Consider the following 26,837-nt stretch of genomic DNA (forward strand, 5'->3'; position numbering starts at 1 on the left):
GGGGGAGGGGGGGAGGGGGGGGGCGAGCAAAGGCTTGTGAACAAAGGCCAGGTACGGACATCAATCAGCCACAGGATCACATTTCCTGCTCTGAAAGGTCCTGTAAAACACGGGAGAAAATTGACCTGTCAGGGGGATAGATGGGCAGCGATAGTGGCCGCCAGCCGGGGGCCAGCTTCCCCTCCACCCTTGGGGTCCCACCTGCACGGAGCCCCCGCCTGCCAGAGGCTGGACTCCTAGGGCCTGGACAGTCTTGGAGTAGAAGCCAGGCCGGGGGAGAGGTGATGCGTCCACCAAACTTGTGCGGGGAGGGGGTGTCCTTACCCCCGCTGCCCGCATGCCCCACCGGACGAGGCCCAGCTGCCTGAGCCGTCAGGCTATAAAACGGATGGAGACCAGAGATGGTGTCAGCAGACAGCTAGAGTACCTTTTAAAAATGTAATCTCTTTTTATTTCTCCTCCCCCAACCCCCTCCTCCCTCCACACTGTAACCTCCTGGTCACCCCTCTCCCTTCCTGCAGCAAGGACTGGCAGTGACCTTGGGGCCTAGACCTTGGTGTGGGGCAGCAGAGCCTTCAAGGACACCCCCTCACCGTGAGGAGCTCTATGCTGGGAAGAGCACAGCCAGTGAGCGGCACACGGGCCGGGGTGGGGGAGCAGAGCCTACTCAGCCAGGCTGCGGCCATGGGGCACCACCCCCACCACGGTGACCCCACCACCACCAACCCCCGCAGCCCTGGGCTGAGATGGGACCAGCCCTGGGCGGCCTGGACACCCCACCCAGACCCCAAGGGAAAGGGCAGGGGCTTTCTGTCCTGCTCCTTAGAACCATGGGGGCACCAGACGGCATGGTCTCTGCTCTGCTGTGCCTCCCACGACCCCACGCCAGCAAGTGTCTTATGGCTCCTGGGATTCCAGTGCTCACCCAGCCTTCAGCGACCCATCTGGCCCTCTGGCTGCTGGGCCATGGCTGCAGAGCCCATCTGGCCCTCTGGCTGCTGGGCCATGGCTGCAGAGCCCCCTGGGCCTCAGGGACACTAGCTCATGCCCTTTGTCTGGGGTGCCAGGCCACTGTTCTCTGAGGGAAGCATTGTCAGGAGGGCGGGGCCTGGCCTTAGGCACTGCAGCCTCCCACAGGACGGAGAGAAGGCACTGGCAGAACCACACATGTCTTCTGGTGACGGGACTGGGAAAGGTGGCACGGCCCCATCCTCTAGGAGTCACGCACCCGAGGGGTGACAGGAGCCTGGGTGGCTCTCAGCCAGGTGCCTGGGAGTCGGGGAGGTTTTCTTTTCTTTTCTTTTTTTTTTTTTAAGATTTTATTGGGGAAGGGGAACAGGACTTTATTGGGGAACAGTGTGTTCTTCCAGGTCTTTTTTCCAAGTCAAGTTGTCCTTTCAATCCTAGTTGTGGAGGGTGCCGTTCAGCTTCAAGTTGTTGTCCTTTCAGTCTTAGTTGTGGAGGGCACAGCTCAGCTCCAGGTCCAGTTGCCGTTTCTAGTTGCAGGGGGCACAGCCCACCATCCCTTGCGGGAGTCAAACCAGCAACCTTGTGGTTGAGAGCCCACTGGCCCATGTGGGAATCGAACCAGCAGCCTTCGGAGTTAGGAGCATGGAGCTCTAACCACCTGAGCCACTGGGACGGCCCCGGGGAGGTTTTCAAGGTGAGGTGAATGGAGCGTGGAGTCTGAGAAGGCTGGGTGGCAGTTCAGGAGAGGCAGGGCCCAAGGAGTGAGGCAGCCACACGGGCAGACAACCGGGCATGTGCTTCTGGGCAGCCTTTCCCTCTGTCCCTCCAGCAGGCTGACACATGTGGAGAACGAGCTGTGGGGGGCAGGGTGGGAAGGGGGTGCAGAGATGGGGAGATACCCAGAAACAGAGAGAAACACGAAGGAGAAACCAAGAGTCGAAGACCAGGCAGACCAGAGGGTGGAGGCTAGGTGATTGTGTGCACAGCAGGGAGGGGCCAGGGGGGCCCAGGAGGAACAGTCCTGCAGCGCTGCCCTGCCAGCACACTGGCCAGTCATGTCCACCCTCCCAGGGTAGAGATTGTGCTGCCCTGGCCCCTGGCCAGCTTCTCCCAGCCCCGCAGGTCAGCAGAGATTTCCTGGTGACCGGAACCGGCTGAGAGCAGGGCCCCAGGGAAGCCAGGTCCCAGAGTTCGCCCCAAGAGGCCGCAGGGAGATAAGGGTCTGCCCTGGACCAGTGCCTGGGAGGGGTGATGCCACAGCACCCAATTTGGGGGGCAAGTGCAGTTCTGTGTCCTTCCTGCATCCCTCAGGCTGAGATGGGGTTGATGGGACTGAGAACAGGGTAGGTGGTCCTGAGTTGAAGCCACACTCCAGGCACTGTCCCTGCGGCCCGCTGGCTGCCTGCAGCCCGCTGGCTGTCCCGGCACAGCTGGCCCTGGGGAGTCACCCCTGGGGCTGACCCTGATGGGCTGGCTGACACAGCGATGGCTGTCTTCCTCCTTCATGGAACAATGCTTCTTTGAGCACACGGGCAAGAGGCCACTCGCTGGCAGGGACAGGCTGGCTGGAGGCCCGTGTGCCGGCCTCTGGCCTGACAGTGAGCAGGCAGATGACTGATAAGGCACAAGATGGCAGCTCCAGTCCCAGGGGAGATGGGGCCACTATCCCCCCAGACCCCTCGGCTGGTGGGCCCCTGGGGACAGCAGGAAGGCCAGGCCGGGAGCGTCAGTGCAGGGCTACGGCTGGCTGGGGGTGCTCTCACAGCATCACAGTGCCCCCCTTGCAGCATCTTCCCCACACCTGAGCAGCCCATCACCCACTGCTCCCCCAGGCTGAGGCCTCTGGCCCCTGGTACTGCCCAGCTCTCCTCTGCCTGCCAGCCTCAGACCCATAGCTGCCTTTCCAAACCCAGCCTCTCCACCGGAAGATGCTTCCCACCCGTGTCTCCCTCTCCTGGGAGCTCCCAGTCCTTACACCAACCTCCCACCAGGGATTCTGTCCATTGTTGCCAAAAGCCCCACGACGATGCCCTAAATGGGGGTGATGACACATTTCCAAGCAGCCCCACCCACCGTTCACCTGCGTGCGCACTTCTGGGTCCAGACACACACACGCCAGGCTTCGGGCTCCCGAGGGCATGGGGCAGGCAGCCGGAGTCGGGGAGTCAATCTCATGTGCATACACGCACGCACGTGGTCCCTTCTGCTGTCTCAGTGTCTCCTACACCAGGCTCTCCAACTGGGGGCTGAGGGGGGTTGGGCTTGTCTTTCAGCTGCATCTGGCACAGCAAGTTTGGGGTGCTTGTGGGGTGACGGCGGCAATGAGGGGCTAGTGTTCACACAGGGGCCCTGCAGTGCCATCACCCCTTAGGTGGCCCTGCGGGTGGCCCCTCTCCAGCTCAGAGGGGACCCCTTGCTGCCTTTGTATCCCTTCTCCCCCTTTCATTTCTGCTCCCCCCCCCACAATCCCCTGGGGAACCCCTGAGGACGGACTGGCCCTCTCTTTGGCCTGTCCTGAGCACGCACCCTTGTGGTGACTCAAAACAGCAGAGGGGGCAAATTAGTTTTTTGTCTGTACCGTGGTTTAACCCTTCGCTGTGCCAGCCCTGGAGGGGCCCCAGCTATGCCTCGGGTCAGCCCCACCTCTGCTGTTCAACCTGAGTCTCTGCCCACCCATTTGTCCACCACTGGCTGGTTTTCTATCTCTGGCCAGTGAGCTGGCCCAGGGATCCTGGCCATTCTGCCCAGCAACATCCTGTCTGATCACCCCTCCATGCCCAGCCCCTCCTCCTCATCCTCATCTCTACCAGCTTCCTGGACATTCAGGGCTGGCTCCCGGCGGCCCAGGCACAGACTTATTATGTAGGGCAGACCTGGTTCCCTGGGGCCGGCTGACGTGGGAAAGCAGGTTACAGTCGCAGAGCCTCAGGGTTAGCGCGTTAAAAACTGGGCTGGAAACACAGGTGGGCCGGTGTGAGGGGACATCCAGGGCCTGCGCCGCACCTCTGGGCAGACCCAAAGGCCATCCAGGGTTGAACAATTGCCCAGTGTTCTTTACAGCCCTCCTATACCGGGACTCGGGCCTGCAAATGGCTGTATGAAGAGCTGGCATCCACATATCCCCGTTTAATCCCCAATGTTGGTGGTGTAGGGTTTTTTTAAAGCTTTATTTTTCCACTTCTCTGAAAATTAAGTTTTCTAACTCTAATGAGACAAAGAGGAAATCTCAAGCCATAGAGGTTAGGTGCCTCCCTGTGGATTGGCACATGCAGGGCGACCCAGGGTGGGGGCAGGGCAATGAATCACCTGGGAATAAAAATGGCCAGGGTGGGGGCAGGGCTGAGGGCCCTTGGGGACACGGGGCCAAGAAGGGCTTCCCCCTGGCTGCTTCTGGCCCAGCTACATTGGGGGAGCCCTGGCTCCTCTTCCTCCTTATTTCTCAGGGCTGAGAGCTGGAACTCCCCTTCCCTGGGACTCACTGGCTGGGGTGCCCCCTGACCCCGGTCCCCCCAGGGAAACTGGACAAGACTCCCCCTTCCCAAACACACCTCTGTATCTCCCACAAAATAATTTAATGCATCTTAATGGCTTGAACTTGATGTAAAAATTACAGGCATGTGGGGATGGGGTGGGGGGGCCCACGTAAGAAATCCTTTTGAAAATATAATTGAGTTAATGGAGCCATAACTGTGTCTCATTTTGGGGGTAATTGGCCTGCTTTTTGTCACTCTGTCCATTTACATACTCCTGTTTTCTTTTTGCTATTGATTTTTTCTTTATAAAGTGGGCCACTTTGCTGCAATTTTTAAAGCCCCAGTGATGAATAAAAACCTCATCTTCCTACTCATTAAGACACAGGAATTAGCCCGGCCCAGGGCCCCACCAGTCAATTTGTGTAACAATCTGGGCTGCCCGGGGTTCTTTTTTTTTTTTTTTGGTGGAGGTGGGAAGGAGGGGCTGCCTGCAAATGGTGAGGGGTTCAGAGGCAGCCAGAGGGGCAGGGTCAGTTTCCCAAAGGCAGGTGATGGGCAAGGGGTGTCTTGGGACTGGTCCACCTCCGGGAAAGGAGGCAGAGCACAGAACTCCACAGCCACACCTGCCCCAGGATCCAGGGCTCCTCCACCGTGATCCTGATGCCCCTCCCCCTCTGGGTCTTCCTCCCCTGCTGAAGGGGCCTTGGGCGCCTCCTTCCCCCTGCACCTGCCTCCTGGCTCTGGAATTCACAGGCCCCACCCACCTGTCATTGACTGCAGACCAAGGTCACACTTCCTTTAGAAAATATTTTTATAGTTATAAAATCCATATACACACAAAGTAAACGAATCCAAAGGCACAAAGGCATAGAAAGTTGCACCTCCCTCACACCCGAGCTCCCAGACAACGTCTGCGAACGGCTCCTGGCCACCTGCACCTCCTCTCTGGGACCTTTTCCATGTCAGTACACAGAGCTCCACCGGTCACTTGTCACGACTTCGTAGTAGTCCCTGGCACGGCCGTACCATGGTGTGTTTATGGTGGCAACCAGCCGTCCAGGTTTGTGGGGTCCCGGGGTTTCCCAGGATGAGGGATTTTCAGTGCTAGTTCCTACCCGGTCCTGGGCCAATGGGGACGGTCGGTCAGTTGACATTATCTATCTAGCCAGTGGCCTGCTGTCGTACATTTAGGTTGCTTCTGGTTTCTCAACATAACACATGCTACAGAGGACATTTCTTCACATATGTTTGTGCCCTGTTGCACATGTGTCCGGAAGATAAAGTTCCTTGAAGAGAAACTGCTAGTAAAAAAGGTACACGTGTTTCAAATTTTCATTGCTATTGCCAATTGCCCGGCAGAAGTGTGCCAACACCCCCCACCATGTGTGAGAGCGTCCATTTCCTTGTGTCCTTGGCAGAGCTTGAGATTGTTAAGCACTTTGGCCTTTGTCATCTGATAGGGGACAAAGAGTGTCCTGCAGGATTTTTCTTTTGACTGAATTTAAGATATGACTCAGATGCAAAAAAGCACCCATTTTGAGTGTGCGGTTTGACGGGTCTCGTCAAATGTACACAGTCATGTAACCACCACCACAACCGAAGTACAGAACCCCCTCAGCACCCCAGGAAAGTCCCCATCAATCTCCCACCCAAGATCAACCCCCGATCTGCTTTCTGTCACTGCGGAGTCATTTTGCCTTTTCTGGAAGTTCGCACACACAGGGACTCATGCAGAATGTCCTGGCTCCCTGGCTCAGCACAGGCTTTGGAGACTCACCCAGGGGGCTGTGTGTGTCCACAGCTCTTTCCTCCTGAGGGCCGGCAGTGTCCGTGGTCTGGGTCGGCTATGCTTGGACATTTGGGCTGTTCCAGTTTGGAGCTGTTAATGAATAAAGCTGCTATGAATATTTGACTGTAAAGCTATATGTGTACGTAAGTGTTCACCTCTCCCTCTCCCAGGTAAGTGCCAGGAGCGGATCGGCTGGGGCACACAGTAGGTGCGTTTCACTTCCTCTAATGTGTCCACACTACTTCCATCTCATGGTCTAGCCGTTCCCGTTGTGGTGAATGCCAGCACCTCCACATCCTCACCAACACCTGGCTCTTCCTGCCTTTCTCACTCGGTCACACCGGAAGGTGTGTAGCGAACTCTTTGTGGTTTTAACTTGCATTTCCATGATCATTCTGCCGCCTTTTGACATTTGTTAATAACGATGTTTTTATCGTGAAGAAATTTTGAACATTTTGGGTAATAAATTTCTCTTTCTGTTTGTGGTTTTGGGGTTTCATCACAGTTTCCTTTTATACTCTAATCGTTGATGGCTTCGGTCCCCAGAAATTGGCCCCTCAGTCTGATCCCCATTTATTTTTTTAGCATTTTCAGAGTGATGGAGCCCATACCCGGGCTCACAAACCCCCCACCCCTTCTCGTCTCCTGCCATTTATAGGAAAGCCGTGTAAAGACTGACATCTCTGCCTACCTGGGACACCAACACCCATGCCAAGGAGCCAGTCCTGCCCTCTGGGCAGCTTTGCCTATTTCTGACTCTCACTCCTCTGACCACAGGGCTCACCCCCAGGTCGAGGTGCCTGAAAGTTACAAAGGTAAGCTGCAGGCACCCAAAGGATGAGCCCATGTGTGGGTGCTCGGACCCAGAGAGAGGGAGCTGGATTCGGGGAGGGGCTGAGGCTGCCCACCATGGAGATGGACTGAGGTCCCTATGGTGTCAGCCCTGACCAGTAAGCCCAAGCTGCCTGTCCCCCCAGGGCTCAGAGAGCCCCAAATCCACTCCCCTTTCTTTCTGGCACATGGCTGCATTTCTGGCAGCCCTTGCTGCCACCCCATGCTTAACTTATGGACAAGGGATGTGAGTGGAAGTAGTGGGAAAGGGACAGCGAGAGCCTTCTCGGGAGGTTGCCCGAGCCACCAGCCTGGACCCCAGGGGAGATGGAGCCCACCTGCTGCTGCCTGAGGGGCTGGGTCATGACGTTGGGCCCCTGGGCTGGGGGCGGCGGTGCCGGCACAGAGACCTGCAGCTACTGCAACTGAAAGGACACGCAGACGGCACCCTCTGTACCTCGAAGAGGAGGCCTCTGGGATGATGCAGAGCAAGGAGTGTTGAGGTTAGTACGAGGCATCGAGGTTAGACTGTAGGAAGTGAGCATACTGTTCGCAAAGGGGGTTGGGGGACCTCATCTTTGAGCCCGGGACAGATCTGTTTGGTGAAAACAGCCCTCCATGCACTTTTAGGAGTGGCCCCAGTGGCCCTGATGTGCAAGCTGGCCTTTCCCCAAACCCCCAGGCCCATCCTGGGGAGCCCTTGGGGCTCCCTTGACGTGCCTGAGGCCCTCCTCATGCCCAGCCTCCTGCTAAGTGCTTCCTTAAACCCACCCAGTAGGCGCTATTATTAGGCCTATTTACAGATGAAGAAACTGAGGCCCTGGGAGGTTTCCTAACCTCACACAGGGCACACAGGTAGTAGAGAACCAGCACTCAACCACCTGAGGATGCCTGGCGAACCCCACTGTGGTCCCTACAGCCTGCACTGGTGTCAGTCCAGTTCCTCCCACCCCCACCTGGAACCCCTGCCAACCAGGGCTTAGGGTTCTGTTCCCAGTCTTCAGTATTCATTTCTCTACCATCTCAATTATATTTCAATTTCCCCAGTCCTGTGCTTCTGTTTTTACAAAAATACATATACTTTTCAGGCAGGGTCACTGGAGCCATAGGCATCCCCTAACGATTCCGGAAAGGACTTTCCTTGCCAGTCTCTTCCAGGGTGTTGCTGCCACAGCTCTCACACCTGAGTGAGCACGGCTCCCCGGACCCACCCAGGTGCTTCCCGTGAAGCAGACCCGGGAGCCCCACGGTCCGCATTCCTAACCAGTGTCTCCGTGCCGGTGGGAACCACACTGAGAACCACTGCTCCAGGCCAGTCCTCCACGTGCTGCCAGTCGCATACTCACATCCTCTCTTCACTTCTGCCCCGGGAGGGGGTCTCCTCTGGCGCAACCCTCAGAAATCCGAAAATCTCTATGCAGAAAGGGAAGCCCACGCTTGGGCAAAGGACGGTCTCGGCTGGAGCTGGTCAGGCCACGCGGCCCAGCTGCTGCTACCGGCCCCCACGAAGGGAAGTCTCAGGCAGGCTGGAGCCACCCCACCGCATCCTGCGCCCTCTGCTGGGGGTCCGAGTCCCACCGAGGGGTAGGCGGGGGGACCCCCACCACGTGATCGAACGTACCATGCTCTGATTGGCCAGTGCGGGCCATGCGCCCACCCATGACCGGAGTAGGCACCATGATTGACAGCCTCACCGGGAGAAAGACTGGTGATGGGAGCTGTCCTACGGAGTCACTTTTTAATTAGAAAGAAACTTGTGCCTCAGCCCTTTTATAGCAGGCAGGCGAGCCCTGTAACCTCTGCGAGCCTCCCTTTCTGCTCTGCACGATGGCGTCCTGGGTGGTGGAGTGAGGGCCAGTGAGATGGGCTGGACGCCCAGCCCGAGCCTGGCCACCACCGCAGTCACCAGATCCCAGTGGTCACCAGGTCCCTGAGAAGCCCTGGGCTGTGAAGTTGTGAGCATGTGGCTGGCCCTCATCCCAGGGCTGTCCCAGAATGCTTTGGGCCAGAGCTGTTGCCTGAAGTGTGACCAGAGCTTCTCACCAAGAGACGGAGGGCCTGGGGTGAGGCTACCAGGAGGTACCACATCTCCACCTCCGTCACCCCCCAGCCCCCACAAGTCCCCAGACTCAAAGTGGACTTGGGTAACGTCTGGGTTGACAATCCCAGTGCCCTGTGCAGGCTGTTGCTGGCTGTTCCTGGCGTGGGGGCTGGCCTTGGGTGCCACTCTGCACACTCATTAGCTCAGGCCTGTCAACTACCCCCTTCCTGAGCCTGGGCTTGGTCCCGGGGCACCCCTCTTAGCCCCCACCCTTCTCAGGATGGACCCTGAGACCTCAGCGTTTCCCAAAGGAGCAGGTAGGGAGCGTGATCCCCCGCAGTGAGGGGATGACCTGGCATCCAAGTCCATCTACTCCAGACGTGGTGCTGGGGTGGGGGTGGGGGCCGGAGCAGGACAGAAGACCCCCACCTGGCAGCTAGGCCAAATTGATGGCTGTTTCCTCCCACTCTGGGGTCATGGGGTTTGGCCCCCTGTCCTGGAACAGTCTGGGGGTACATTGGTGGTGGAGGTACTTAGTGGACTCTTCTGTGGGGCAGGGACAGGGATGTGCTGAGATAAAATTTAGGGAAGAGGTGACCATCCAAGCTGGCAGTCCACTCTGGGCTCCCAGACACCCTTCCCCACCTGCCCCAGGGAAGTCTCCCAACAGCTGTTTTCTGGAACAACTGGAGGCTGAGGTCAGCGGGAGGCCAACATGGAGAGCCAGGATGGGGGTGAGGATGGGAGGCTCCGCCTGCAGAAGGCCCAACCCCCTTGACGGTTGGGCACGTGCTGGGGCCCTGAAGAGGGTGGGGGTGGCCTGGCCAGCCGGGGAGCCGCAGAGGGCACAGAGAGTGCAGCACTGAGGCCAGCCGCCAGCGGCCTCCAACAATGTGGTTTCAATCTAATTGTCCCAAAATATTGTTACAACACAAACCACGTGCCATCCACTCACCTGCAACTAATCAGCAGCAAAGCTACCGAATAAATCGGTTCCACACCCGTGGGCCGGCAGCCCGGGGCAGAAACCCGGGCACCCAGACCAAGGCCATCGCTACCAGGCCTGTTTCCTGTTGGGGGCAAGAACCGTTGGGACAAGTTGGGAGCACCCGCAGGGCCTCCTCCTCTCTCTGTGACCCCCACCCCACTCTGGGGGACAGAGCTGGAAGGTGCCAGCCCCTCACGGCATGGTCTGTCCAGGCCCCAGAGGGTTGGTCAGGGTGCTGGAGCCACCCTAGAGCTGAAGCTGAGTCAGTGGAGGTCTGCCCAGGGACCTCTCTCTGCCCTGACCGTCCCATCCCGAGACTGTGACCCTGGGAATCTTCACTCTTTCACGAAGGATTTGCACGCCCACCACAATAACAACACAGCAGACTTTGAAGCCACCAAGGCCTTTGGTAAAAGACCTGAGTGACTCCTCCAACACTCAAGTGAGCTAAGGATGTCCCCTGTTTAGCCAACATGGAGACTGACGCTCACAGAGGATCCCTGATGTCCCAGGGCACGTTGCAGGTAGGCTGGGATATGCCACACCTGGTTCTTCCCGAGGTCCAGGCTGCCCTCCCGGCAGCTTGCACAGTGGGCCGGTTGGACTGGACACAGACCCTCTCAGAAGGGAGCCTGCAGCCTGAGCACTGCGCTCCAGGGGAGGGGACAAAGCAGGCTCGAATGCTGGCAGCCCCAACCCCTTCTCCAGAGGCTGGAAGGTCCCCATGGTGGCCCTTGAGCGCAGCCTTGAGGGCAGATGATGTGTCCATGGGCAGGAAAGATGGTGGAACCATGGGTCCTTTTTCCAAATAAGATCATATTCAAATAAGATTCCAGGTGGACATATCTCTTTTGGGGGGGTGGGGGTGGGGAGGGTGCCATTCAACCCACTGCATACTGGCAGCCTCACCTGTAACCACCCTTGAGAGCATATTCCATATTAGGTGCCATGCAAACAGCGCTTTTCCACATTCATTGTCACAGCATTTTGGGGGTGTGGTGATCCTGATTTGTAGATGAGGAGGGTGAGGCTCAGAGATGTTAAGCAGCCGCCACGAGGCGGCACAGCTTGGAAACAGTGGAGCTGAATCAAACAATACCTGTGCTCTCCCTATAGGACTCAGCATTGTGCTCCATGACAGTAAAGCCTGCCAAGTGACAAAAGAGGCCTCGGTACAGCAGGTGCTGAATAACAGGCATCAGAGTGCCCAGAAAGGAGCAGCGGCCCAGAGCGCCAGCAGGAGCCTGGGTCTCGTGTTCGCATGGGGAGAAAATTAGTCTTTGCACAGATTCTGTGGGGCGAGTCCGTGTTCAGTCAGTGCCCCAGGAAGGTTGTGGGTATGCCCGATGCCACACAGCTGGCCGTGACACAGCTAAGTTCTAACTGCACTGCAGCAGCCAAGGCCAAAGTCAGCCTCAACAGGTTTCCCGGTGGTGTGTATGTTGGGGGTCAGGGGTGGGGGTAATAGAGAAAATACCAGGTCAGATAGAGGAGAGGACACACAGCCCCGGAACCAGGCTGAGAGGCTGGTGGCAACCACATCGCCACCTGGCAGCTACCCTGTTTCTCCGAAAATAAGACCTAGCCAGACAATCAGCTCTAATGCGTCTTTTGGAGCAAAAATTAATGTAAGACCTGGTATAATATGATATAATATAATATAAAATATAATATAAGACCAGGTCTTATATTAATTTTTGCTCCAAAAGATGCATTAGAGCTGATTGATTGTCCAACTAGGTCTTATTTTCAGGGAAACACGGTACTTCTGCAAAAACCCACAGATGACCCCAAACCGTATTTGTGCCCGTGTTTTCGTCTCCTCCCCATCCATCCACCTTTGACTATGAAGCAAAGTGGACGGAATGACTTTTTATCTCCTGTTAAGCTGGGATGGCGGACAGGGGAGCAGTTAAGGAGGTGAGCTGGGGACTCTGACCCTAAGAGGGACTGGAGGGGAGAGGGAGGCCCTGCACACCTCTTGTAGGGCCCCTTCCTTTTTTAAGTCATTTTTTATTGTGGTAAAATATATAGAACATAAAATTAGCTATTTTAACCATTTTAAGTGTGCAATCCAGTGGCATTAGCACATTCACAACGTTGTGCAACCATCACCACCATCGATTTCCAAAATTTTCACCATTCCAAACAGAAACTCTGTCCTCATTAAGCAATAACTCCCCACTCCCCTCCCGCAGCCCCTAATGACCTCTGATCTACTTTCTGTTTCTATGGCTTTGCCTCTTCTAGACATGTCATAAAAGTGGAATCCTACAGAACTTGTTCTTTTGTGTCTTGGTTCTTTCACTGAGCATCATGTCCTCAAGTTAACCCATGTTCTTCAAGACATCCATGTGTCAGAACTTCATTCCTTTCTTATGGCTGAGTAATACTCCACTGTGTGGGTGGACCAGTTTGTGTATCCGTTCGTCCGTCATCGGTGGACACTAGGGTTGCTTTCACATCTTGGCTCCTGTGAACAACGCTGTTGTGAACACAGGTGCGTAAATATCTGTCTGAGTGCCTGCTCTCAGTACTTTTGGGTTGAACCCCACAAGCAGAATTGCTGGGTCATATGCTCGTTCTGTGTCTGACTTTTTGAGGAACCACCAAACCCCCTTTCCTTTTCCAACCCATCTGTAATCTTTGAAAAGAAAAAGAGTTTGTCTCCATTTCCTCGCCTGGGCCAGAAGCCACTGCGGGTGGGTGAGGTGTCCTCGAAGGCCACGTGCCCAGGACCCTGGCCAGCAGCAGTGGGCCCCGGGTAGTGCAGGACCTTGCAGGCTGCAGCGCCTAGGCCCTTAGACCTGCTTGGCTCCCTGGAGTCTGGGCCAGGCTGCGGCTCCGAGTCTCAGCACGGACCCTGCAGGCTGTTGTAGGGCCTGAGCAGGTGGCTCCATCACACTGTGCCTTGGTTTCCTCACCTGTCAGAGATGGCTAGAACAACGTGTGCCCCTTAGGAGGCTCTGAGCGTGGAGGCAGGTGCAGCACGGAGCGTTGGTATGTAGAACTCAGTAACGCCAGCCCTCACTGCCCACAGCCTTGGTCTAGGGGAGACGGGCCGGTCCTAGGCACCCTACACCTAGCATGGGTGTCTGCGGGACTCCATGGGCACTTTGTCCAACGCATTTCTTCCCTCTAAACCACTCCCGAGTCCTCCAGGGCCGGGCAGGGCCAGACAGAGGACAGAGCTCACAGCGCCACGGGAAGAGGACATGGGGGAAAGCTGGGAGCAGACAGGGATAAGGGCCTCCCTGTACCTCTCATGCCTGGGTGTGGGGCACTGCTCACTGGTCTGCACCAGGATGGAGGGTGGGAGTGCCCCAGTTTGAGTGCTGGGGGCCTGGTCAGCCACCCAGGCCGGAAGCCCCTGCATGTCATACAGGTTCTCTCCAGCAGGGAGCGCCCTCTGTATTTCACCCTCACCCTTGCTTTCCTGAGGGGCTGCAGTGGCCTTTTCCTGGTCCAGCCATGCACAGCCGGCTTTGGCCTGGGGTCTACTGCTTCACCTGCACAGGGAGGGGGAGGTGCTTGGACTGGTGGGCTTAGAGATGAGGGGTGCAGCCCAGACCGGGTGAGTCCAGGGGCAGAGTGGGCAGGTGCGCCAGGGTTTTCCTGGCCTTGAACACTGTTCGCAGGCCAAAGGGGACCTCAGGCTGCTTAGAAAGCATGCTTTGGGGGCCTGGGCCTGTGGAAGGTGGTCTGGGGCTCTGGACTGGACTCAAGGCGATAGCCTCCTGTGCTGGGCTTCCCTGGAGAGAGCACGTCCCAGGCTGGTCCAGTTTCATCCCGGACCCTCCGTGTTTCCAAAGGAGGGGTTGGACGTCCCCCAGGCCGGTGTGCCTGGCATGATCTACAGATGGCCTGACAAACTTTCTAAAATGCATGATTTCTTCTAGCATGTGTTAGAAAAACAAAACCAACATATCAAGCCTGCGATTTCACGGCTATTAACGCTTGGACAAGATCAGGTGAAAAAGAAGACGGTGAAATTACAGAAAATGGTTGAGTAAATGGTGGTATAGGGTCTGGGGCCAGCCAGCCCGGACTGACTCAGGTTTGGGACGTGCCCCCCCCCAATTGCTTTCCCACCATGCAGAGGCCTGGGGAGCCCAGGGCCACTGACATGGCTGGAGGAGGGAGGAGGGTGCTGAATGGGGAGGGGCTGCACACATCCCCAGGCCCAAGGAGCTCCCCCCCACCCCACCCCCGCCCCAGGTCCACTGAAGATGCTACCAGCCTGGTCCGTTCCCGCTGGTTTTTCCTGTCTGTCAGGAGCCTTGCAGGTCGGCTGGCAGGCTGGGCGGTGATTCATGCTGGCGGGGGCCCATTTGCCCTGCACCCTGCCCCCGGGTGAAGAGAGAAACCTGACCAGGCTCCAGCACAGATGGGAAACCCCACCCCAGGGCCCCCGGCGGGACAGGTGTGGCTGGGCTGCGGGCTCCCTCCCACACCCACACAGGCCTCAGGCCAGGGCGTCTGAGCCTGGCTTGGCTCTGTCCCCACATTGACACAGCAGCTGCCTCTCCCCTGGCCCGGAACCCAGGATCTAGGCTATCCTCCAGGGCGTTCAGCTCTGGGCTCTGTGCTGGGCGGGGAGCACCTGCTTTGACGGCAGGGCTGAGGAATTGGGATCCCCACCATACTCTGCCTCTCATTAGCTGTGGGGCCTCAAGCAAGTTGCTTTGCCTTTCTGGGCCTCAATATCTGTCTCTGGAAGAGTCATCTGCTCAGCAAGCATTTACGTGATTTGTAGGGCTCCCGAGACTTGGAGGCTGTCCCCACTGCCCCTACCTGCCTTGATGTCTCGCTGTCACCTGAAACAGAGGGGCAGGTATTCCAGGCCCCAAAGGCAGAGATCAGGGTCAGTCACAGATCTTCCATGTCTTCCCTGGTGGAGGGGCTAGGACCACTCAGGAGTGGGTTGGGCTCCCTCCCGGGGAACTCTCCTGTGGGGGGTGCCTGGGGTGAGCTGGGGCAGGGTGCCAGCAGCAGCAAGGGAGGCCCGCCCACGGGGCCCAATAATATGAGGACAGCCAGTGTCTCTGGAGCCGGCAGAGGCCTCCCAAAGGAGCTATTGCTGGAGGGCAAGGAATGAATTTCTGGCAGAGCAAAGAACCGAGGGTCCCAGGCAGGATGGTGCAGGTGGAGTGCGTCTTGTAGGGATCAGGGTGCAGGACAGCAAGCACCCCGGTGATGGGTGTGGATAGCCTGTGATCAGTGCCAAGCCTGACTGCCTGCCTCTTTCCCCAGCTGGGGGCCCCCACTCCTATTCTTTGGGCTGAGGGTGACATGGTGTTAGCAATCCTGATGGGGGAGGCAAGATCCAGATGGTGGGGGTGGGCGCAGTCTCCCCCCACAGCTCAGCTGCTGCTGAAAGCCCCCACTGAGAGGTACCAATTGAAGGTACAGGCAGGACTTGAATTTTTTGCAAGGGTCTGGGTACCAGGCCCACCCATCATATTCAGAGGAATACAGGTTCTCATCTTGAGTCCACTGACCACTGCTAAGGGACACATGAGTACAGGAATGCCCACTGGCTTGAGGGAACCGAGCTGAGCCTGGCGCTGCGGGCAAGGCATGCCCAAGACCGGACTTCAAGAGATGGAGAAGAGGGTGGTCCCACCGGGAGGAGGACCCAGGAGAGGAGGCCAGTAAGGTCAGCCACATCATCAGACGTACCTGGTGGAATCGGGGCTGGGGTAGCCTGCAGCCTGGATCTGGCCAAGGGCTATGATGTGAGCTGTGGGGGGCGAAGGGGGCAGGCCCTGAGCCATCGCCTGCCTGTCCCAACCTCTTGCCCAGAGAAGGGCACCAGGAAGGCTTTCTGAGCTGTACCCACACTCCTGCCTGGAGCTCCTGGACCTCAGGCGAAGCTGAGGCTGCAGGGAGTGAATAAGCCAGATCTAGGGCTGGATCCAGAGGCCCTGCCCCTGCCCTGGCCCTTTCCACCGTCATGAGGTTTCCGGCTCTCCCACCTCCCACCAGTGCTGAGACCTCATTCACTAGTACAAAAAGCAAATTAGAGGAGGGAAAAAGGCCCACCCGTAGTGAGCTGGGCCTCCTTCCTCTGGGCAGCCCCGGCAGGAGGCTGAGGGGACTCTGCAGGCGGATGGGCATCTCAAAGAGCAGGACAAAGTCCCCAGGCCGTGGCCACGATTACTCTATGAGCGAAGGTGGTAAAGAGGCAGGCTGTGCAGTCTGCCCTAGAAGAAAGCAGAAAGTCCTGAGGGCACCCACTCCCCAGTGGGCTGATCTCGCCCTCCTCACAGGGATGAGACCCTTGTCCTCAGGGGCACCTGGCCGCCTGCCATGAAGGAGCTTCCTGGAGCCCCAGAGCACGGGGTGACAGTTCCAGGGGGCCCATGGCAGCCAGGCGAGCCGAAGCTGTGAGGCTGCCCGGGCCTGTGTCCTCTTCTGTGGGTTGCTCTCTGACAGCATGGCAGGCAGTGCTGGCAACAATACCCAAAGCGTGTCTGGCTAGAGTAAGCCCTCCACAGGCAAGAGCACCTCCAGCTCCCTCCTGAAAGTGTCTGTGACCCTGTGGCATGTCCCTGAGTCTGCCTCTGTGTAGCCAGAGGCCTGGGACCAACCTCATCGTCCATCCATCCATCCATCCATCTATCCATCCATCCATCCATCCATCCATCATTCAACAGCATGTCCTGTGTGAAGATCCCCCCACCCCCACCCTTTGTCTCCCTGTGCTGACCCTGCAGCCCATGGAGGTCTCCTGGGTGGTCGTTGGACCACCTGGTCGGAACCATCTCGGGGACTTGCTGGTCACACCCACACTTCCCAGGCCACTCTCCAGGATGTGGGCCTGGCTTCCGGGTTTTCACCAGGGACCCCTGAACTTCTGTGCCGTTTGGGAGGTGTTGAAGGCCCAGCCGAGGGGCCGGCAGAGCAGCTGACTGTGCTGAAGTTCTGTGGACCAGCCACCCGGGACTGTGCTTTCCTTGCTCTCAGGGATACAGAGGTCTGAGCAGAGGCTTGCTTTGTCTGAGCCCTGATTCTCCATCCAGACTAAGGGGACAGGCCTGTGAGGAGGTGATGGAGGTGGGGCTGTGCTTTACAGGACAGGGGAGTCTGGGCGAGGTCCCTAAGTGCCAGGCACCCTCTGCCTTAGATGGACCAGTGAGATCTCGGTCACTTTCTTCCTAAAGGAGAAGCTCCAGAGCTCCTGCACCTCGGGCCCCACAGCCCTCTTCTTCAGCCGCTTTTTGGGTTCCCACGGGCCTCTTCCCCCTGCAGCCTGGAGGTCTCCAGGCACGTGGTCAGTGCTCAGCTTTCCCTTACCTCTCTTGTGAGGGGCTTTCCTGGTGTAAGAGTCCCCAGCTGGAAGCAGCCCAGAGGACCCCATCGGGCCCAGGTCGTACAGCAGGGGACCAAGGATGGGAGGTGCAGAGGTGGATCGAACCCTTTCAGGGCGCCCTCACCCTTGCCATGGCTACAGAGCTGCTAATTTGTATGAGGAACCCCAGCCCTGAAAGAGCTTGTTCACACTAATTCTTTTCAGGGGTCTTCCTGCACCCAGGCCCCTCCTCCCATCTGGCATGATTAGCAGTAACTGCAACACCAGAAAAATTATTAATTTCCATCCATCAGGTTTACTTCTGGGAAAGTTTGCCAATTAACTCGGCAAGCCAAAGCGCCCAGAATAAAAGGGAGAGGGAGGCAGAGGCTGGGACCGCCCTTGCTGGGGACCAGGTGGGCAGGTCCCTGGGGAACTTGGAGGGTGAGGACAGAGGACTTAGGAGGCTGTTCCCAGCCTCTGTCCACCCATGGCACCTAGACAGTGGCGGGGGGCAGGGGGGCAATGCTGCCTCAGGCCTGCCCTCCCTGGCCCTGGCAGCATGTGTGTGTGTTGTGGGGGGTGACAGGGCTGGGAGCCCTGGCTCTGACAGCGCCCACACACAGACTATGAAGCTGTCTAGCACAGGGTCTGAAATGGCAGGAGCTGGTGGCCGAGGACCCCATGACTACCACGGTGCAGTTTTCAGGTTTCCAGATGTCCTGCCTGACAGTCCCCAGCCCTGGTCCTTCACCCACTTTCTTTCCGGCTTTTTTGCAAAGCTAGGCCCCTCCTCTTCCAACTCTCCCCAAGCCAGCTGTGTCTCTGGGGTTGGACTACTGCTGTCAGGACCCTCGTTTCCGCTCTGCCCCTTGGTCTGGGGGGCTGGGGAGGGAGCAGAGGTTGTCTGGGCCCTCAGGCCTTGGCATTGTATGTGCTGTCCTGGTTACGCGGACGGCGCCAGACAGAGTGTGACCCTCCAGAGGCTGCATAAGTGGGAATCAGGCCTACACCCAAGGCCAGGAGAAGGGGGCAGAGCATGGGCCAGCCTTCTGACACTGGGGGTCTCCAAAGGCAGTGCGCAGGCTGCTACTGGGCCTGAGGAAACTGCCCCACTGCCCATGGGGTGGGGTGGGGGGAGCCACTGTGCCCAAGGTCGCAGGGCCCTGGGGGAAGTCCTGCCCAGCAGGCTTCCGGATGTCTGGCTCAGGAATGTTTCCCCAGGCCCACTCTGCAACAGCCTGGGCCTGGAGTGACTTTTCACCGATTTTCAAAAGGCAGCCCAGAATATTCATCTCCTGCCAGCCTCAGGCCATGGTCTGCTCCTTCAGTTTCCTCTGCGTTTCCTGCTATCCAGGTCTGATTTCACATCAGCCATTCCCTGTCCCTCCAAATGGAGGGGCTTCGGCCCAACCACCTCCAAAGGTGCCCTACCTGCCCCCCATCAAACCCCAGAAGTACTTAGAGACGTAAATTAAAACAAATTGCATTTTTAAATCGCAAATAGGGGCTATTTTATAGCTTTTATTGCATAACAACCATTAATGAAGCATAGTCCCAGCCGCCTTAATTGCCTGGAGACTAAAGTTCAATTCCTGTTGTCCATGCAGGCTGGGGACAACGTGTGTCATATCCAAGTCACATCCACGCACCTGGCATAAGTGTAAATAAATTATGAGCAGGACGAAGGGCTTCAGGGAAGGTCCTGAAGTCTACGTGATGGAGCCCCTGCCTCCTGAGTGATGGATGGGTCGGGGGTCGTCTTCCCCTGCCCCCTCCCTTCCTGACCAAGGAGGGTACTCAGGGAGGACTGACTGAGACCGATCCCAGGAGGCTCAGCCCAGCCCAGCGACACACTACAATACCAGCCAGCCATCAGGCTCTCCCCTGCCCCTCCTGGGCACAGCCACAGCCACTTTCCTGGGCTTCTGGAACCACTGGGGAAGTGGGCCAGGAGGGTCAGAGTCCCCTGCTCTTTCCACAGTCTGTCCCCGGATTCTGCAGGAAGCTGGGTCATGTCTGCGGTTAGCAACAAGAGCTCCCAACCTCCTCCCTGGCAGGACAGGTGAGCCCACAGCTGCTGCCCGCTTGAGCAGACTGTTCAGCCAGCCACATGGGTGGGGCAGCAGCATTAGTAGTGGGACAATATACCCAACCGAAGGAGGGCAGAGGCCAGCAGGGGCCTGGCTGCCCAGGGAGGGACCAAAAGCAGGCAGACACCACTTGCGCTAGACTCCCTCTCCTGGCAGCCCCACCCATTCCTCAGGGCCCAGGCGGCCCATTCATCTTTAACTGTCTCTGGGCTGGTGCTGACCCACAAAACAAACAGGGATAGGATTCCTGGGGCAAGGACACCATGGTGAGGGGTCACCTGGAGTGGCCTTGGGGTAGGGGTGGGGGCTGTGCAGGAAGATTCTATCTCCTCCCCCCTACGATGCTGGCTCAGACTACTGCTCTGCAGTTCAGAGAGCTGGGACCTCTCCCAGAGGTGAAGGGGGCAAGACCCCAAGACGGAGATAGATTTGGGAGCCAGGCAGAAGTTCTGAAGGACGAAAAGGGGGCCCCACTCCGTGCGGAGGTCCCCACCGCAGCTGAGGGCAGAGGCATCCCTGGAGAAAGCAGGGGAGGGGTCGCTTCCTCCAGAAATCCTCTGTGCTATTGTTACACTTTCAGAGGCCAGGAAATTTTTCCAGGTTGTGACAACCAAAAAAAATAATACTAATAACCCCCCTCCCCCAGCAGCAGGAATTCTGGAAAAAGCAGCTGCTACCGCTTTGGGACGGAGGAAAAAACAAGGTCAGGCCCTGGGAAGATTTAATTTAAGGCGCGCACCGGCGGACCGCCAGCCACGCACCAGCATGCACGCCAGTGTTCCCACCGCGGGTTTGGGGTTCGAGGCCGCGGGCGCCAAATGGAGCGCCCCGAAGTCCCTCTGGCCAGGGGCGCGCCCCTGGCCCCCACGTTGCGGCCAGGGTCTCCCGCCGAGGTCCTGTCTAGCGGGGCTGTCACAGTGGCTCTGGCCTCTGCTTCCCAGCTGGCCTGGAACCAACCAGGGCAGAAGTGGGTAGTGCTGGCTCTGCCTTCTGCCCCCCGATCCTCGGGGAAGGGTTGGGGGCTAAATCTGTCTTCCACAAACCACCAAATAAATGGGGGGGGGGAGGGCGCCGCCGCTGTCGGGAGAATGAAGCCCGACCTTAATCAGAAGTGACAGGAGAATGGGCCGCGGGCGCTGATGGGCCAAGACTTCCATCCCACCTCCGTCCTCCGCTGGGTCGGCCGCCGCGCCTTGCTTCGCCGGGGAGGGACGGGCTCCGGAGTCTGCTCAAAGGGGTTGGCTGGGCCTGGAAAGTTCTGAGCGCTAATGCCCACTTCCCACGGGCCGCGGGGTGGAGGACTCAATGGGTCCTGGAAGCGGCTTTTGCTGCCGCCCTGGGCAAGCCCTCGTCGTCTCGGCGGCGCGGAGCACGCCCTGCCGGAGCGCAGTCGTTTTGCACAAAGTAACACGGATGCGCCTGCTGGGTGCGGGGTGTTCCGCCGAGGGCCACGGCTCCGCCTGCGCTGGGCCATTCGGAGGGGCACCCCTCTCTACCCACGCGCGCTGGCGGGGTAGGCTGTTCGGGCGCTGCGGAGCGAGTAGAGCCTTCGGTCACTGTGGGTGCTCCGAGACTCCGGAGCCTGTACTGGAATTTATACTCTTGAAGGATCCTGAGGTGCGGGCCTCAAGCGCTCGCGGGGAAGTAGCACCGCGTGCGGGGGCCTGCACAGCGTGGGGAGGGCGGGCGGGCGGAGCTGAACAGGCTGCGGGAGACCCGAGGCCCGCTGTTCCCCGGGGCCCAGCTCCCGCCCTGAGTGGCGCTCCCCTGACCACCCCCCTCCCGGGTGTGAGTTCCTGTCTCTCCCGCAGAAATCAACAAACAAATAATTCTCGGTATTTCCCAAACTGGGGAACCGGAGGTGAGGAGGAGGGATGGAGAAAGGAGGGGATGGGGTCGAACCCGCTGGTTTTTTTACTTTAAAAATTATGTATTTTATGTCACAATCGCTTTTCGTTAAGACCACAAACATCCAATTTGGCTTGGCGTAATAAAATCAGCCGGAGCTCCCTTAAACGGAGCCATTCCGGTGAATTAAGTTGTGAAATCTAATCTATTATATCCATAAAGGAGAATGCTTTCATTGTAAATTCAGGTTATAAAGAAACTACCTGGGCCGCCAGCCTCCCTTTCGGATTTGCTACTTGGAGGCTTATCAAATTACTTCAAAATGTTGGGCTACCCTCTCCATAGCTCATGGCAACAAAAATTAAATGTGGCAACATTTCTTTTAATAGTATGAAAAGGTCAGAAACAGCAGCCACAACAAGGGAGTATAATTAAAAAAAGCTCCCCCCCAAAACCTCTTCTCTGCGCTCAGAAGCGCGGTTACCATTTTCTCAATTAATTCGAGTTTTTAAAACAATTTAAATGGGGCAGGACTCCTTCACATTCCTCTCCGTCTCTTTCCGTCTCCTTGTTGGAGGCTCCCGGGTGGATCGCACATGGGCCCTGGAGCTCTCCCATGCGCAGACCTCCGGTCAATAGCATAGGGACTTCGTAGCTCAGCCCCAACTGTGTCCGAGGTCCCCAGCTGCAGCCTGCACACCAGGGCCGAAAAGGGGCCCGGGGAAGCCTGGCATTGGGGCCAGGCCCTCAGGCCCAGGCCGCCTGCACTCCTCAGCAGTGGCCGGGCCAGACAAAGGAGTCACCCAGGAGGGGTTAACCTGCCCCCCACCCTTCCAGGTCCTCTCCACCTCAGCCTCCTTTGGCAGCCTGGAGTAGGGAAAATGCAGCACCCTGATAATATTTATCTGGTTCGGAACTGAGGTGGGAGCTATTTGCTATCTTTCTTGAGATGGGGTTCTTGGGCCTAGGTCCTCGCTGGCCAGACCACCTCCCACTCCAGGACGATATCCGTTTGTGAGAATTAACTGGTTGTAGGCTGGGCAGGAGGGTAGCATAGCGTGCTGGCCAGAAGTGGGGGCTCCCCAAGGGCTCTCCACCCTCGCTCCGAAAAGTGGTGTTGGGGAGACAGGCAAGGAGTTCCTAATTCCCAGGTAACCGAAGGACGTGGCCTTTGTCAGGCCCAGAAGATTTACGAGGCGCCGATGGAGTGTCGGCCAGGCCTTGCCCAGGCTGCCTGCGCACCCCGTTTTATCTTTGATTTCCATCTAATTATTTTTTTCCTGCCACTTTCCACTCAATGTCCGGAGTGGTGAACAAAGGGAGTAAGGTGGGGGGATGGGGCTGCCAGGCAGCGGGGTGGGAGTCAGTGGGGGTTCCCCCCAGTACTGTGGGAGCCCCCTGAACGCCCCAGGCTCATGCCCAGTGCGGGCCCCCAGGAGAGCTAGGGGTGAAGGGTAACCAGACTGGGGCCACGGGGGACTTGCTCTCCAACTAGGCACCTGAGACGCTAGGCCAAGGTAGGGGCTGTGACCCCCGAATGGCTTGGAGCCCCGCACGTCTGCAATGTACTTAGCCTGCCACCCGGCAGGGCTTTCGGGGAGGAACGCCTGTTAACGCTGTTGGATGGCAGTAGAACGAAAAATATACTTTTCCCTAAATTGCAGTGGAGGGAGATCGACAGGCCCGGTGCGCCCAACAGAGGCGGCGGCGATGGCAGAGGGAGGCCGGATTTCTTTTCTGGCCGCTCGAAAAAGGTCTGCCCAAGCGGGTAAGAAAGGAGCGAAGCTTGCATTTTTTATGTTTAAAAAAGTGGAAAATGACCCGTAAGTCAACTAAAAACGGATGTAATTAGAGTGTAGGGAATTCGGGAGACCGTAAATCTTAGGCGCCTTTTCTACTGGGATCGGGAGCCTTTATGGCTTATTGAGTTTATTTCGAACGAAGTGAGGTCCCAGCCTTTGGTGGATGCGGGTTTGCGCCCGAGCGCCAAGCGGGGCCAGTGGGGACGCGAGCAACACGGACGGCGCACTCCCCTCATCTCCGGTCCCCCGAAGGTAGAAACAGAAACTGAGTGCTTTGCCCCCAGGAGGGGCCCTTTTTCCCCCGCCTGGTTACCACGATTTGGGACGAGCCGGGCAGGATCTCGCAGACTGGGCACTGGGACAGAACCCACTCTGGTGGGGGGGGATCCTTTTCTTTCCTGCCCAAACTCCAGTGAGAATATTCCGGCGTGTGCGGGAACCGCGAGGTGAAGTACTTTTCACAACGTGCTCCATTCGAGCCCCCACCGCATCCTGCCCTTTCTCCTCGGCCCTTTGTTCTAATTTATGCGACAGGCAGAGCAGGAGGAAAGGACACAAAATCACCCCTCCTCTTTAGCCATCAAACCTCTTAATTTTCAGTCTTCCCCCAAAGGGCAAGGAATAAATTCACTCCATGGGGGATTTTTCCCCACCGCGTGGAGGCCAGATCTCCAACTTTCCACGTATCGAGGACTCTTCCTTTTCTGAAAGTCTCCAAACACAACCCACCACCCACTACGTCACCTAAAGCTTTTTAATCAGGGGAGAAAGAGAAGGTTCACCCGCTCTTAAAGGATCCCCCAAGTAAAAGCGCGCGCCCTTTCCTCCAACCCTCCCCTTTGTTGTAAAAACTCAGTCCCGTCCAAAGAACAGGGACGGGTGACCTACAGGTTCACATTCAGAAGAGTTCTCCCCCACCAATGATTCTCTGAGGACTTCTTTTGTTTGAAGTGGGCATGGGGGAGGGGAAGGAGCCTGCCCCAGGCCGAGTGCCGGCCCTCCCCAAGCCCCCTAAAAAAAAAAAACCCAAAGCCCGCGGGCCTCCCCTAACCGGCAAGTCCCGGGCTCCTGAGCTGGGAGGGGCTCACTACAGGACAAGGGGAGCTGCCGGCTAGCGTGGGGCCAAGGTCGGGTCTCCCCATTCCGAGTTTCCTTGGATCTCTCCTCAAAACTGAGCGGCCCTGGTCGAAAAACAATCCGGGTTTTCCCAGGGTTGGGGTGGGAGACTTCAGGAAACAAAGCCCCGTCGCCCGGGCTCTGGAGCCAAGGCAGGAGGCACGTTCCCTACCGCAAATTAAACGGAACCTAGAGAAGAGCGACAAGCTTTTCCAAAGAGGCACTTGCTCCAAGTCCCGAGGTAAAGTGGAAAACGGTCCTCCCACCGGGGGTGAGGGCGCACACCCTTCCGGCGTCCACCCGGCGTTTAGCAGCCCTCCCTGAGCCCCGCAGAAAGACACGTTTGCAGCGAAAGGCTCTTACACACCAGCGGGGTTTTTATTAGTTCCCTACCCAGAGTGCGCTCTGGGCGCGCGGGAAACAAGGAAAACGCACGTACCTGGCGGCGCTCCGAGGGCGGCCTCATGGGCCGCCGCTGGCGAGGGGACCCCCAGACGCCACTCCCCGCCCGTCCGGTCGCCCTACAGCCCTTCCCTCCCTCCGGGGCGATGCACCCCGCCGAGCCAGCTCTGCTGGAAGCGCGAGGAGCTTTCTGTCTGGGCGCCGCATCAATCTTCCAGCGCCAAGGCCTGTGCCTCCTCCCCGAGCAAGGGAGTGCAGAGGGTCCCCGCGGCCGGCAGACCCGGAGGGGAGCTCCGAGACCCGGGAGCGGCGCGTTCCGGCGCTGGGCTGCGGGTCCGTGCCCGGGCGCGTCCTTCTCGGCCCAGGCTCCCGCCTTCCCACGTTCGGGCTGAACTGCGGAGACGGACGCGGAGCCCTCGGGGAAAACGAGGCGGCGGCAACCGCCGCGGTCCGGGCAGGAGCCCCGGGGCGGGAGGGGTGCTGGGCCGAGAGGCCTGCGGGTTCCCCGGGCCCGCGGCCACCGCCCTCCAGGGCCTCCCGGCCCCGCCCTCGCGGAGGAGCCCCGCCCCGTCTCCGCCCCACGTCCGAGTCCTCTCGCACCGCCCCCTCCTCGCATTAAGCCCAGCGCCTCTCCCTCCACCTCGCGCCCGCGGCCGTTCTCCCACCCGCACCGATTCCCCAGCTCCCCCGTGCAGCTCTACCCGCTCCCTGCGCTCTCCCCCACCCCCATCGCTCTGCCTTGCCCCCTCCACACCTCCCCTGTCCTCCGCCCCCGTCCGCGCCCCGCCCAATCGCCGCCCGCCGCCGCGGCTTCCTTTGTCTGTGCCACGGCCGCGGGCCAATAGGGTTGGTCGTAGACGTAGGAGGTTCGCATCTGGGCCAATGGGCGGACCGGGCGGGCGGCGAGGGGCGGTGCCGTCCCCGGGAGTCCCTTGCGCTGAAGGGAGGCTCGGGCAGGCCAGCGCTCGCGGCTGAGGCTGCAGCTCTGTATCCGCGTGATTCACGTCTCCAGCCCCCAGCGTTGTCTCCCTCTCTGAACCGCCCTCCGCTGTCCGGAAATGCGCCCCGGAATGTAGAGTGGAGGTGACCCCCGTGTGGCGGCTTCAGAACCACGGTTCCCTAAGGGATTTGGTTAAGAACAGCTCGTCGCGTCCAGCCCAGATCACTCCTGCGTCCCGGGGCCGCCCCACGCTGTGCGCTTTCCCCGAGGACTTGCAGAGAAATGCAGCGCAACGTGGGAGGGGGGGAAGGAGAGAAAGGTGCCCTGAGAGCGGTGACTTCACCGAGTCCCGGAGCCCTGGAGGGAGGTGCCCGTTAGAGGTGTTTCCGCCCCGAACTGGATCTCCAAGGGTCGGGTGGGAGCCCAGCAGCCAGTCCTGACCGCACGCACTGCCTGGTGACTGTCTCAGAGTCGCCCGAATGAGAAGTGGCCCCCTGTCCCCCTGAGCTGGGTCATACTGAGGGTGAAACGTCAGGACCCCAAGAGCCGGCGCCCAGGGGCTCCAGATCTGGAGTCTGTACAGCCAAGATCTGCTGCTCTTTGCCCCCTGCCCGAGGTTCTTCCCAGTTCAGCTATCGGAGGGGTTCTAGGGAAGGGTCTGCCTGTGCGCTTAGCAGAGCCCTGTGCGGATGAGAAGGGTTCTGGCCCTTTTGTTTCTCCCCTGCCGCCTCCCGGCACGGGTGCCGGGTGCCGAATTGCTGGTTGGGGATGGAAACAAAAAGCAGCCTGGTTTGCTTGTAGATGGAGGGCTCCTATCCACTCCAGTCCTGCACCTTCCTTGAAGGCAGCAGATACAGTTGGTCTTAACTCCAAGAACAGGGGGAACTACAACACTTGGTCCCAGGCCCCAGGGAGGGTGGCTTCCAAACTTTCCTTGGTTTCCAAAGCTCAGCTCAAAATGAAATGACAAATAAACCGAAATAGAAACCCAGGCAAAGCACTGGGTGGGTGGTTCTCTTTGAAAGTGTCCAGAGATTGGAATGTTGCCTGCTTTGTAGTTTCTGGTCCGTCCAGGGGTGAGATACTGTCACCAAAGTCACCATCTAACTTGCTGCTAAAGCTAGGTCACTACACATTGACCTCCGAGTCTCCACCTCAGGGTTTCTCACTCCAGAGTCAAGGGGACCCTGAGTTAGGCATGCTGCAGCCAGCAGCCAGCAGCCCGCTGGAGCAGGCAGCCCCTCCCAGCAG

The 26,837-nt window shown here is 58.4% G+C and overlaps 2 long non-coding RNA genes across 2 annotated transcripts; both read right to left on the reverse strand.

Moving 5' to 3' along the window:
* Positions 1-5,239: 5,239 nt before the first annotated feature.
* On the reverse strand, positions 5,240-9,194 carry LOC141568907 (uncharacterized). Its single transcript, XR_012492209.2, has 2 exons — positions 8,409-9,194; positions 5,240-6,321 (listed from the first exon to the last, which is right to left on the reverse strand). It is a non-coding gene; the product is annotated as an uncharacterized LOC141568907 (long non-coding RNA).
* A 9,701-nt stretch (positions 9,195-18,895) lies between these two features.
* On the reverse strand, positions 18,896-25,343 carry LOC141568896 (uncharacterized). Its single transcript, XR_016018026.1, has 2 exons — positions 20,579-25,343; positions 18,896-20,424 (listed from the first exon to the last, which is right to left on the reverse strand). It is a non-coding gene; the product is annotated as an uncharacterized LOC141568896 (long non-coding RNA).
* Positions 25,344-26,837: the final 1,494 nt, after the last annotated feature.

The sequence above is a fragment of the Rhinolophus sinicus genome, chromosome 12 (assembly GCF_057876585.1).
Source record: "Rhinolophus sinicus isolate RSI-liver-muscle chromosome 12, RSI-T2T, whole genome shotgun sequence".
Taxonomy (NCBI): domain Eukaryota; kingdom Metazoa; phylum Chordata; class Mammalia; order Chiroptera; family Rhinolophidae; genus Rhinolophus; species Rhinolophus sinicus.